This window comes from Lolium perenne, chromosome 7 (genome assembly GCF_019359855.2).
Source record: "Lolium perenne isolate Kyuss_39 chromosome 7, Kyuss_2.0, whole genome shotgun sequence".
NCBI classification, from domain to species: domain Eukaryota; kingdom Viridiplantae; phylum Streptophyta; class Magnoliopsida; order Poales; family Poaceae; genus Lolium; species Lolium perenne.
This window is the reverse complement of record NC_067250.2, coordinates 102,397,215-102,408,329: the sequence shown is the minus strand read 5'-3', so window position 1 is coordinate 102,408,329 and position 11,115 is coordinate 102,397,215.

Genomic DNA, 11,115 nt, shown 5'->3' with positions numbered 1-11,115 from the left:
GGTTGTGCGCGGCAGTGGCCGGCCAGCCCGTCCCAGGTTCGAGTCCCGTTGGTGGCCGAATTTTCTGGGATGTCTCACCGGGGCTCTGGGTCCCAAATAAAATCCCCTCCACACATATGTGCCACAACTACTAGCTCCTAGGGACACTCAAATTATGTGTGCTGTGTGTATAGTTCTAGAGTCTAACTTGTGCACTAGTGGTGTGCGTGTGTGTGGTGTGAGTGTGGTGTTGAGTTAGTGCATAAGTTCAGATACTACAGCTGTAACACAGATCGAGGGGTCTCAAAAAAAAAAAGAGACGCGCGATCCGCCGAATCCTACCTGATGCCGTCGGTGCATATACGGCCACGTTCTACTCTGCATGCCAATTCATCGGGCGGACGGCCACTGTAACAACACGTGCTCTGTTATTTGTTTCTTCCATCGGTGTGCCGAACCTAGGATGTGTTCGGTTCGAGGCATGGAACGGAATGGTTCCATTCAAACGTTATGGAATGATTCCGTACTCGTGTTTAGTTTGGAAAAAAAAATTGAAACGGACTGGTTCCGTACCCGTGTTCGGTTTGAAAAAAACGAGGAACGGAATGGCAGGATTTTGGTTCAGCTCACCTCTTTCGTGCTTATGGTGAACATACCTCCCGCATTTAACAAGATAACAATAAAAAAAAATGGCAGCACTTTGTTTGTATTTTCAGCAATAAGCAATAAACAAATATGAGGGCATGTCAATGCATGCTATGATAAAATAAAGATTATTGTAGTATTTAATTGGGCATTACAACATAATACATAGATATATGAACAACAAGTGATAGCAAGATATAATAAATACTTCAAACTCATAGCTATCACAAAGAAAAGTAAACTCGGGTATAGAAATAACCGAGGCACGCGGAGACGTAAATGTATTCTCGTGTTTCCTTCCTTTGCAAGAAGGTACGTCACGTTTGGAGAGGTGGGGATCCCACGGAGGATTTCCCAACGCCACGAAGGCTCACCTTCTTCTCCGAGCCTATTCCACGAAGGAATAGCCCTTTTCTTATGGCTAGCTTTTCCTCCACTCCGGAGATAGCAAGCTCCACAACCACTTCACAAGCTTCACGAAGGAGAAGTCCGGGTCCCTTCACAACCTTCTACGAAGAGGTCACCGGAATACCAACCAAGCCAACTAGGAGGTCACCCTCCAAGAGTAACAAGCTCACGATCTCTCACTCGAACTAATCATGGCGGAGAGCTCAAGACTATGCAATGATGCAAAGCAAGAACACCAAAGGTGTTCAAATCCTTCACACTCAAATCCCACCAAAGCAGCAAATGCTAGGATGAGATTAGAGAGGAAGAACAATGGAGGAAATTACCAAATGACTCCAAGATCTAGATCCAATGGGTTCCCCTCACTTAGAGGAGAAATGAATTTATGGGAATTGTAGATCTAGATCTCCTCTCTTAGATCCTTCAAGAATGAGAAAGAATCATGGGGGAATCAAGAGATAGGGCAAGTTCTTCTAAGTCAACAACGGAGGAGAGAGAGTGGAAGAACTTACCCAACCCAAGGTGGAATAAGGCCTATTTATAGTCTAAGAAAAATAGAGCCGTTGGGAAGAAAAACATGCAGAAAAACGGTCCAGCTGGCCGACCAGCCGGTCCACATCGGGCTGCGCCGTACGGGCCGGCGCAAAGGCCGGCAGCGTAGGCAGGCAGGCCGGGTGGGGCAGGCAGGCCGCACAGCAGGCCAAGAGGTCCAACCAGGGGCAGGCCGGTCGACCGGGTGCTGGGCCGGTTGGTCCGGCGGCCACCGGGCCAGGAGCCGGACATGGGCCAGGGAACCCCTAGAGTGGGGCCCGGTGTGCGCGAGTGCCAGAGCCGGTTGGAAATATTGAGACTCCTCAAATAATATTTTTAGATGATTTTAGAGAGGGAGTCTCCCAACATCAAGAAATGGTAAAGACATCCAAACTCGAAAACGCAATAGAAGATGCATGCGGATTCCATTTTCGATGACCTTGGGCTTGTTGAAAAGCTAGCGGCAAACTCAAGAACCTCACACAGAAAATACCAAGAAGCAATATGGATATGCAAAGTATGCAAATGATTGAGCTCCCTAAGACGATGTGATCAAGTTACCCAACCGAAAGCCCCTCTTGATAGTGCGGCTATCTATCCTATAACCCGGTTTCCCAACAACCACCTTGAGACCGATAAAAGGAAAACATAGAAAGGCCATACCTTTGCCTTGCGCAACCCGCTTGATCTTGATGACAACGCTTCTGAAAGGATCGTATGCCGCACCTAGAGGGGGGGGGGTGAATAGGTGCTAACCAATTTTTAGTTCTTTTTCAATTTAGGCTTGACACAAAAGGTAAATTCTCTAGATATGCAACTAAGTGAATTTACCTATATGACAAGGCTAACAACTAAGCAAGATATAGCTAAGCAATATAAGAGAAAGAATAGGATAGAGGTAACCGAGAGTGGAGCACGCGATGACACGGAGATGATTCCCGTAGTTCCCTTCCTTTACAAGAAGGTACGTCTACGTTTGGAGGAGTGTGGTTGCTACGAAAGCCAAACCAACAGCCACGAAGGCTTCACTCAGATCTCCGGTGAGCAACGCCACGAAGGCCTAGCCCACTTCCACTAAGGGATTTCCTCGAGGCGGAAACCGGGCCTTTATAAGGTTCTTGGGGCACACATCCACAACCGAATTGGAGGCTCCCAAATCTGTTACAACACAACAATCAACAACAATACATCAACACAAATCAACTAGGGAACCAAATAGGAACACTAGCATGAGATCCCTCAAACAAGAGAGGGGGAAATGAGAATCGCTTCGGTGAGGATGTAGATCGGTGTCTTCTCCTTCGAATCTCCAAAGATCAAGAGCTTTGTTTGGGGGAGGAAGGAGATCTTGCAAATCTTGTGTTTCTTGAGGTGGCTCTAATGGAGGTGGCTTGGCAGATTTCTTGTGCAATGATTGAGCAAGCAACCAAGGTAGAAGAAGGGGGTATTTATACCCCCCCAGAAAATGAGCCGTTGCTGCTTCCGGGGGGCCGGATATTCCGGCCTAAGTAAGGGCCGGATAATCCCCCCCCCCCCCCCGGATAATCCGGCCTCAGGGACAAAACATGGACAATGTCCGGCCAAATGTCCGGCCCCATGCCAGACTTGTTTTTCTTCAGGTCCTTAGCCAAATTCGAGGGGGCCGGATATTTCCAAAATGTCCGGCCCGGATATTCCGGCCCTGGGACAAAACCGGGACAATATCCGGGCAAATGTCCAGCCCCTATACTGACTTGTTTTTCCTCAAGGACTTAGCCGAAAACTGGGGGCCGGATATTTCCACAATATCCGGCCCGGATTATCCGGCCTGATGAACTTTTTGTTGTTTTCTTTTGACAGACTGACCACATCCAACACACATGAACATGTATCTATGTAATCCCTGTACCACTTAATCCCCGGAGAGCATCATTGTTACCACCACTTGGACAAATGGTGGCCCGAAAGAACCGGAGCAACTGACTGTAGATGGGAAGTAGCCCCTTGGCAAAACCAACTGTTCCCGCTGAGGTATAGAGATGAACCAGTGCATTCTTATCTGTCTGCTGTGGTCCATGAAGGCGACGACCCCCGTCTGCAGGAACTCCAAGAATACCAGCAAATCGGCGCAGAGTGGCACTACAGTGAGTGGAGCCAGTCATCCATTCCATAGTGTGTTCCTCATCTTTCTTGATTGCCAAAGTGGCAAAGAATTGCTTCACCAAATCTGGGCTATAGTCACATTGAATCTTCATGATATCAAGCAAGCCCATCCTGCCAGCTACCCAGATGGCATCTTCAAAGTGATTGTTGACTGCCAGAATGTTCACATCGATAGCTTGCATGGGTCTCAGATTCTTCATGGGCTCATAGATGCCCCTGTAGATGAACTCCTGCTCCATGCACCAGTATCTCCTGCCCTCTATCTCTTCATCCCTTGGGAGGTCTTCATACCAGTTCTTCAAGCGGATAGCGGAATAAGAGATAGGGTCCATGGTCTTGTAGTTTTCCCTCACTTCCTTGTTCTTCCGCCTTGAAGCGACGGACTTGCGAGGTGCATTGGGTGCAAACTCATCACTTGATCGATCATGCCTAGAGCGTCTCCGACCACCCTGAGAAGCACCACCTGTGAGAAGCAAAGGCGGGTAGCAAAGAGAAGGTAATGCTCATAAGTCATGTAAGATACAGTAATATACTCTAGAAACATACTATAAGTCGGTACAAATCTAGACATGATAAATTGAAACAAACTGCAGCGGCGATGAAGCTCCAGGCCGGATAATCCGGTGTCTCCTGGGGGCGGATAATCCGGCCTGGCCGGATAATCCGGTCTGGCGGGGGCCGGATAATCCGGCCCTGCGAAAGTTGCAGTTCTTCCAATCAAAAACTTGTCTAAGACCAGATCGGCCTCATAGCATGCAAGAGGAGTATACTACACTTGATTTGGAACAACTAGACACCAATTCCACCAAGAAAATAGCACATATAAAACACAACATCTAGGGTTAGAGATTGTGAATCATACCCACATCCATTGTGGAAACCGCTTGGAGGAGAAGGTAGCTAGGGAGGAGATGCACCCGATCCACCCAAAAACTCCGAGAGGGAGCGGACGGAGCATCTCCGGCGAGGAGGAGGAGTTCCGGCGACCTTGAGAGGAGAGAGAGGAGAGAGAGGCGCGTGGGGGGTGGTGTGAACCGTTTGCCCCCCCCCCCTCCCCCCGCGGCCTCGTCCTCAGCCCTTTCATGATCTGCCCAGGCCGGATAATCCGGCCCTAGTTTAGGGCGGATAATCCGGCCGGGCCGGATTTTCCGGGGTGCCCTGGGGCCGGATTATCCGGTTTTCTGGAAAATTCCAGAACACCGGGAATCCGGCCCATCTTTTGTTGGTTATTTGCATAGACCCATATGTGATGCAATAATGTATCACATCACATATAAGATGCAAATTTACCAATAAGATGGAGCAACCTAGATCATCCGACAGAAAAACCTCAAACTCCAAGTTTTTTTACCAAACATGACAAATGAGCAAGATGGAAGTGGCTTATAGGAGAGAGTAGGCTTAGGTTTTAGAAGATACAAACTGTTAATGGTACATGATCACTCAAGTTTGCAAGATATGAGCAAATAAGGCCAAACTAGAGTGATTTCCCATAAGAACATGGGGTTGTCAGATAAAAGGCGATAAGATCCATATAACTCCAACTCTTCACAAAGAAGAGTGTGGTGGCCTAGGCCACCATATATGAGTGTTGTGGCATGGCACCGCGAAGATATATCTTGGGTCCAAACCACTACTCATCATTGAAGCTCACATATCAACATATGATATAAAGAGAATGATTTCTTAATGTTGGCATTATGGGCGAGGGATAGCTCAATAATTTAAACCGCACTCCCCCTATTTCCATGCCCACATCTAAACCAAATAAAGTTTTGAGACGAAGGTGTGTTTGCAAGATGGTCAAGCTATACTCTTTGAATCAATGATATTTAGCTCATTCCTCAAATAAGTGAACCTTGCTTCATCAAGAGGCTTCGTGAATATATCGGCAAGTTGATCTTTGGTAGGAACATAGATAAGCTCAATATCACCACGGGCAACATGATCCCTAATGAAATGATTCCGGATCTCAATATGCTTCGTTCTTGAATGTTGCACCGGATTATAGGCAATCTTGATAGCACTTTCATTGTCACATAATAGAGGCACTTTGTCACAAATGACACCGTATTCCTTTAAATTTGCCTCATCCATAACAATTGAGTGCATCCACTTGCGGCGGCAACATATTCGGCTTCGGCGGTGGAGAGAGATATACAATTTTGCTTCTTAGATGACCAACACACCAAGGACCTACCAAGAAATTGGCAAGCCCCGGAGGTTGATTTCCTATCATCCTTGTCTCCCGCCCAATCCGCATCGGTGTATCCATTGAGAATAAAACTTGAGCCTTTGGGAAACCAAATACCATATCTTGGGGTATCAACCAAATATCGAAAGATTCTCTTGAGAGCTATCATGTGGCTCTCCTTAGGAGAAGCTTGATACCTTGCACACACACCAACACTCAACACTATGTCCGGTCTAGATGCACAAAGGTAAAGCAAGGATCCAATCATGGAGCGATATACCTTTTGATCCACCTCTTTACCATTGGGATCAAGTGCAAGATGACATTTGGTAACCATAGGAGTGGCAACACCTTTCATCTCGGTCATCTTGAACCTCTTGAGCATGTCTTGGAGATATTTTGCTTGGTTGATGAAGGTTCCTCCTCTCAATTGCTTGATCTCAAAACCAAGGAAGAACTTCATCTCTCCCATCATAGACATCTCGAACCTATCGGTCATAAGCTTTGAGAATTCATCATTGAAAGCTTTGTTAGTAGAGCCAAAGATAATATCATCAACATATAATTGGCAAATGAAAAGCTCCCCATTGACCCTCTTAGTAAAAAGAGTGGGATCGATTAGCCCAACATCAAACCCACGGTCTACCAATAATTCCTTAAGGTGCTCATACCAAGCTCTAGGAGCTTGTTTGAGACCATAAAGAGCTTTATCAAGCTTATAGACATGGTTAGGGAAGTTGAGATCCTCGAACCCCGGGGGTTGCTTAACATAAACCTCTTCGTGCAAAGGACCATTAAGAAATGCACTTTTCACATCCATTTGTTGTAACTTAAAGTTATGATGCGATGCATAAGCAAGAAGGATACGGATGGACTCAAGGCGAGCCACGGGAGCATAGGTTTCTCCAAAGTCAATTCCCTCAACTTGAGAGAACCCTTGAGCCACCAATCTTGCCTTGTTCCTCACAACATTTCCAAACTCATCTTGCTTGTTCTTGAATATCCATTTAGTGCCAATAACATTGCGGCACCCCTTTGGCTTCTCTACTAAGGTCCACACTTTGTTGCGCTTGAAGTTGTTGAGTTCTTCGTGCATAGCTTCCAACCAATCCGAATCTTCAAGGGCTTCAAATACTTTCTTGGGTTCCACTAGGGAGATATAAGCATGATGGTTGCTAAAATTAGCCAATTGCCTTCTTGTGGAAACCTTTGCCCTTATATCACCAAGAACCTTATCATGAGTGTGATCACGAAGCTCAAGGTTCCTTTCTCTTCTTGCTAAACGACGGGCCTCGATCTCCTCCTTGGTTCTTCTTGGCCTTGGAGGTATCACTTGATCAACTTGATCTTTTGGGTCCCCGTCTTGACCTTCAACTTGAGCAACTACAATTTCTTGAGAGTGCTCAACATCATGTGCTTGATCTTGGACATCATTTGGTGCGGAGCAAATATCAAATGGATACTCGCCGGAACCATCATGAATGCTTGGTTGATCTTGACCTTGATCTTGTCCTTGATCTTGCCCTTGATCTTGTCCTTGATCTTGCACACAAGAGGGAGGGTTTTGTTCTTGTTCTTGGGTTGGTGCATCATTTGCTTCACTTGATGGGGTTTGTTGATGTTGAGAAGATGAGGGCTCCACCGTGGTAGAGCATAGTCCTTCCCGAGACGCCACACCGTGTCCCTCAATGGGACGGAAAAATCCCACACCCATTCTTACTATGGCATCTTGAGGTATTTCATCACCTGCACATACATCAACTTGCCCCACTTGGGAGCCATCATTTTCTTCGAACCTCACACTACAAGATTCAATGATAATCCCGGAGGCTATATCAAAGATTCTATAAGTGTGAGACTCGGCACCGTAACCAACAAATATACCCTCCAAAGCTTTAGGAGCGAATTTAGATAAACGAACCCCTTTGATTTTGTAGAAACACTTACACCCGAACACCTTGAAGTATGAGATATTAGGCTTGTTCCCGGTGAGTATTTCATATGGAGTCTTGTTCAAGCCCTTGCGGAGGTAGAGCCGGTTAGAGGAGTGACAAGCGGTGGAGATGGCTTCGGCCCAAAAGTTATAGCGGGATTTATACTCCGCCATCATAGACCTTGCCATATCCATAAGAGTCCGGTTCTTCCTCTCCGCAACACCATTTTGTTGAGGGGCGTAAGCAGCGGAATATTGATGACGAATCCCCTCATCACTAAGAAAATCATTGAGTGTGTAGTTCTTGAACTCGGAGCCGTTGTCACTTCTTATTGCCACAATGAGGAGATTGTGTTGGCGTTGCACCTCGGTAGCAAAGTCAATGAATATTTGTTGAGTCTCATCTTTCGTCTTGAGAAAGTAGACCCAAGTGTATCTTGAGTAGTCATCGACAATCACCAAGCAATGTTTCTTTGCACCAAGGCTTGCATGAGTAACGGGACCAAAGAGATCCACATGAAGGAGCTCCAAGATCCTCTTGGAAGAGATGATGGTCTTGCTTGGGTGCGGAGAGTCATGCATTTTGCCTTCAACACAAGCCCTACAAACACGATCTTTGGCAAAAGACACATTTTCCATTAGTCCCACAATATGGTTCCCCTTGTGAAGACTTTGAAAAGTTCTCATGTTGACATGGGCTAGGCGGTGATGCCACAACCAACCCACGTCCGCCTTTCCGAATAGGCACATCGCACTTGTCATGGTGGTCCCCGAAAAGTCCACCACATACAAGTTGTGTTCGCGATACCCAACGAATGCGACTTTTAGAGTCTTGCTCCACAAGAGGACCACAATATCATTATCAATAAAGACGGCGAAACCCATCTTGCCAAGGGCGGAAACGGAAAGCAAATTGTAACCAAGGGTTTTGACAAGCATGACATCCACAAGAGTAATGTTGTGTGCAACCACAACCTTGCCAAAACCCAGTACCTCGGATGTAGAATTATCGCCAAAGGAGACGGTGATATGATTTATGTTGGGCCTCAACTCCTTGACGAGGTTCTTGCCACCGGTCATATGACTTGTACATCCACTATCAAGTACCCATTTTGAACCTCCGGCGGCATAGTCCTACATGAGATCAATTCTTGGATTTAGGTACCCATTTTTCAATGGGTCCTCTTTTGTTAGCAACAAGGGTTTTTGGAACCCAAATAGACCAAGCAACATAACCATCATATGGACCAACATATTTAGCATAAACATCACCATAATAATCTTTAAAGAGAACATAGTGAGGGTTATCTATTCCCGCACCATCATCATTAATGGTTTTGCCCTTTCGGGTTTCACCATTAGCTTTCTCATGTGCGGGCTTGGTCTTTTTCTTGTTTGCCTTTTTAGCCTTGGTATTATAACCAAGTCCCTCCTTCCCATTGTTTGACCTTTGCTTACTCAAAAGATCATCCAAGGAAAGTTTACTTTGAGGAGAGGAGGCCTTAGCAAGTTCATCATTTAACCTAGCATTTTCCTCAATAATATTTGCATGATCACATGAAGGAGTAGAGGTACTAGGTATGTCATATGAAGCAAGCCTAATTTGAAGTTGCTCATAAGACTCGGAGAGGAGAGAGTATTCACTCTTCAAGGCTTTGTGAGCCTTGTCTAGTTCATCTAGATCCTTCACAAGTTTCTCATGATCAACACCAAATTTGGCCTTTTCCTTTATAAGCACTTTAGTCTTAGCTCTAGCAAGATCTCTAGCTTTAGTGAGCTTGTTAAGTTTATCTTGAGGTTCTTCAAGATTTTCTAGCTTCTCTTCAAGAGATGCTATAGTTTCTTGACATTCCTCAAGAGCATTTTTAAGAGCATGTATTTCTAGAGAGTCTTCTCTCTCTATTTGGCACTTTTTCTCATGAGTATCATTTAGTTGGGCCATACGTACCATGAGACTTGAAACATTCTTCTTAGTGTTACCTTGTAGGTTACTAATGAAATCATCAAACTCTAGCATTTGTTGTTTCACTTTTAGACTAGCGGGGTCAACCCCTAGATCATTAGAAATGTTAGGCATAGAGGGGTTAGGAGATGATACCTCGGAAGATTTAGCCATGAGGCAACTTTCTTCCTCCACATGAATGACCTCATTGGGGGATTCACTTGTTGATGAAGAGTTAGTAGAGAGGGAGGCAAGGGCAACCAATCCATTTGAGGTTGCATCTTCTTCATCATCAACATCTTCATCTCCGGAGGTATACTCTTCTTGAGTTGATAGCACAATAGATGTGTCCAAGGTGGACCTTGCCATGAAGCAATGTGCATTCTTGCGGTTGAGGGTTCTCATTGGGTGAATCAAAGAGAGAGGAAGAGGGAATGTTGGTGGTGACAATGGCGGCCACTTCTCTTGAGCTTTCCTCTTCATCATCACTAGCACTTGCAATCTGATCGGAAGAGTATTCTTCATTAGCCACTAGCACAATCCTTGAGGGCCTCTTGCCCTTCTTGTTCTTGTTATAGAATTTCTTGTTGGGGGGCTTTGAATATTTGCCCTTTGAGTCTTTGCTCTTGTCCTTGGGGATGAGCCTTCCACCATGAGTCTCCCTATTCTCATAGGGACATTCGGCAATGAAATGGCGCTTGTCATTGCAATTGTAGCAAGATCTTGTTCTTGGGCCCGAGCTTGAGGGACCCCTTGAGTTGTTTCTCTTGATGTTGTCCTCCTTGGCCTTGGAAGGATCAATCCAAAAGGTGTTTGCATGGAATGCCATGTGGTCATGGTAGTGGTGTTCCAAGTCTTCCGGATAGGTCATGCTCCAAGATGCCCTATAAGATTCTTGAGGAATCACTTCTTGCACGGGGTTGACCACCAAGGCAAGGTTGGACCCTTTTGTCATCCCAATGGCATGATTGCGGGAATCATGAGAGTTTTGCTCAAGGACCTTGAGAGCTTGCATCTCGTGCACGGCTTGTTGAGAGGTGAGAGAGGCATAGCATTCTCTTCCGACAAGAGTCTTGACATCAATAGGCTCGAACGACATCATGCACTCAATGTACTTCTCCTTGATCCAAGAGTCATTAATGTGAGTGGCTCCAACATTCCGGAAGGCGTCGGCAATGGTGAGAAGTCTTCCATACATGTCTTCATGATCTTCATCCGGAAGCCTCATGAATCCTTCTGCTTTATTCCGAAGAGCATTATACTTGTTCCTTCTTGTGCTCTCACTTCCAATGCAACTCGCGGCCAAACCATCCCAAGCATCCTTGGCGGTGGTGAAATGCC